Consider the following 3,283-nt stretch of genomic DNA (forward strand, 5'->3'; position numbering starts at 1 on the left):
CACACTTAGACATACACGCAACATGAAAGCTTTTCGACTTACAACGTGTTGTTTAGGAAAAACAAGATAATTTCGCACGATGCGGGATTTCCTTAAAACGTGATTTTCTGAAAAATTTTGACGAAAGAAAATTCTCCTTTTGGTTCTCTTTAGATGCTACATGTTAAGACGTACACGCCACAACAATTCTTTTCGAGATACAACGTGTAGTTTTGGAGATACAAGCTAATTTTGTACTATGCGTTATTTCTTCTCGTAAAGAGTTTCCAATGCGTACGTATATGTCTTTACTCTGCAAAACTGTATTTCCTTATGAAGTGGTATTCTTACATATCCTTTCGAGAGAAAACTGTCCTGTGCCTTCTCTTTTGAGGCTACACACTTAGACATACACGCAACATGAAAGCTTTTCGACTTACAACGTGTTGTTTAGGAAAAACAAGATAATTTCGCACGATGCGGGATTTCCTTAAAACGTGATTTTCTGAAAAATTTTGACGAAAGAAAATTCTCCTTTTGGTTCTCTTTAGATGCTACATGTTAAGACGTACACGCCACAACAATTCTTTTCGAGATACAACGTGTAGTTTTGGAGATACAAGCTAATTTTGTACGATGCATTATTTCTTCTCGTAAAGAGTTTCCAATGCGTACGCATATGTCTTTACTCTGCAAAACTGTATTTCCTTATGAGGTGGTATTCTTACATATCCTTTCGAGAGAAAACTGTCCTGTGCCTTCTCTTTTGAGGCTACACACTTAGACATACACGCAACATGAAAGCTTTTCGACTTACAACGTGTTGTTTAGGAAAAACAAGATAATTTCGCACGATGCGGGATTTCCTTAAAACGTGATTTTCTGAAAAATTTTGACGAAAGAAAATTCTCCTTTTGGTTCTCTTTAGATGCTACATGTTAAGACGAACACGCCACAACAATTCTTTTCGAGATACAACGTGTAGTTTTGGAGATACAAGCTAATTTTTTACTATGCGTTATTTCTTCTCGTAAAGAGTTTCCAATGCGTACGTATATGTCTTTACTCTGCAAAACTGTATTTCCTTATGAAGTGGTATTCTTACATATCCTTTCGAGAGAAAACTGTCCTGTGCCTTCTCTTTTGAGGCTACACACTTAGACATACACGCAACATGAAAGCTTTTCGACTTACAACGTGTTGTTTAGGAAAAACAAGATAATTTCGCACGATGCGGGATTTCCTTAAAACGTGATTTTCTGAAAAATTTTGACGAAAGAAAATTCTCCTTTTGGTTCTCTTTAGATGCTACATGTTAAGACGTACACGCCACAACAATTCTTTTCGAGATACAACGTGTAGTTTTGGAGATACAAGCTAATTTTGTACGATGCGTTATTTCTTCTCGTAAAGAGTTTCCAATGCGTACATATATGTCTTTAGTCTGCAAAACTGTATTTCCTTATGAAGTGGTATTCTTACATATCCTTTCGAGAGAAAACTGTCCTGTGCCTTCTCTTTTGAGGCTACACACTTAGACATACACGCAACATGAAAGCTTTTCGACTTACAACGTGTTGTTTAGGAAAAACAAGATAATTTCGCACGATGCGGGATTTCCTTAAAACGTGATTTTCTGAAAAATTTTGACGAAAGAAAATTCTCCTTTTGGTTCTCTTTAGATGCTACATGTTAAGACGTACACGCCACAACAATTCTTTTCGAGATACAACGTGTAGTTTTGGAGATACAAGCTAATTTTGTACGATGCGTTATTTCTTCTCGTAAAGAGTTTCCAATGCGTACGCATATGTCTTTACTCTGCAAAACTGTATTTCCTTATGAAGTGGTATTCTTACATATCCTTTCGAGGGAAAACTGTCCTGTGCCTTCTCTTTTGAGGCTACACACTTAGACATACACGCAACATGAAAGCTTTTCGACTTACAAAGTGTTGTTTAGGAAAAACAAGATAATTTCGCACGATGCGGGATTTCCTTAAAACGTGATTTTCTGAAAAATTTTGACGAAAGAAAATTCTCCTTTTGGTTCTCTTTAGATGCTACACGTTAATACGTACACGCCACAACAATTCTTTTCGAGATACAACGTGTAGTTTTGGAGATACAAGCTAATTTTGTACGATGCGTTATTTCTTCTCGTAAAGATTTTCCAATGCGTACGCATATGTCTTTAATCTGCAAAACTGTATTTCCTTATGAAGTGGTATTCTTACATATCCTTTCGAGAGAAAACTGTCCTGTGCCTTCTCTTTTGAGGCTACACACTTAGACATACACGCAACATGAAAGCTTTTCGACTTACAACGTGTTGTTTAGGAAAAACAAGATAATTTCGCACGATGCGGGATTTCCTTAAAACGTGATTTTCTGAAAAATTTTGACGAAAGAAAATTCTCCTTTTGGTTCTCTTTAGATGCTACATGTTAAGACGTACACGCCACAACAATTCTTTTCGAGATACAACGTGTAGTTTTGGAGATACAAGCTAATTTTGTACTATGCGTTATTTCTTCTCGTAAAGAGTTTCCAATGCGTACGTATATGTCTTTACTCTGCAAAACTGTATTTCCTTATGAAGTGGTATTCTTACATATCCTTTCGAGAGAAAACTGTCCTGTGCCTTCTCTTTTGAGGCTACACACTTAGACATACACGCAACATGAAAGCTTTTCGACTTACAACGTGTTGTTTAGGAAAAACAAGATAATTTCGCACGATGCGGGATTTCCTTAAAACGTGATTTTCTGAAAAATTTTGACGAAAGAAAATTCTCCTTTTGGTTCTCTTTAGATGCTACATGTTAAGACGTACACGCCACAACAATTCTTTTCGAGATACAACGTGTAGTTTTGGAGATACAAGCTAATTTTGTACGATGCGTTATTTCTTCTCGGAAAGAGTTTCCAATGCGTACATATATGTCTTTAGTCTGCAAAACTGTATTTCCTTATGAAGTGGTATTCTTACATATCCTTTCGAGAGAAAACTGTCCTGTGCCTTCTCTTTTGAGGCTACACACTTAGACATACACGCAACATGAAAGCTTTTCGACTTACAACGTGTTGTTTAGGAAAAACAAGATAATTTCGCACGATGCGGGATTTCCTTAAAACGTGATTTTCTGAAAAATTTTGACGAAAGAAAATTCTCCTTTTGGTTCTCTTTAGATGCTACATGTTAAGACGTACACGCCACAACAATTCTTTTCGAGATACAACGTGTAGTTTTGGAGATACAAGCTAATTTTGTACGATGCGTTATTTCTTCTCGTAAAGAGTTTC

Source organism: Apodemus sylvaticus, unplaced genomic scaffold (genome assembly GCF_947179515.1).
Source record: "Apodemus sylvaticus unplaced genomic scaffold, mApoSyl1.1 scaffold_55, whole genome shotgun sequence".
NCBI classification, from domain to species: Eukaryota; Metazoa; Chordata; class Mammalia; order Rodentia; family Muridae; genus Apodemus; species Apodemus sylvaticus.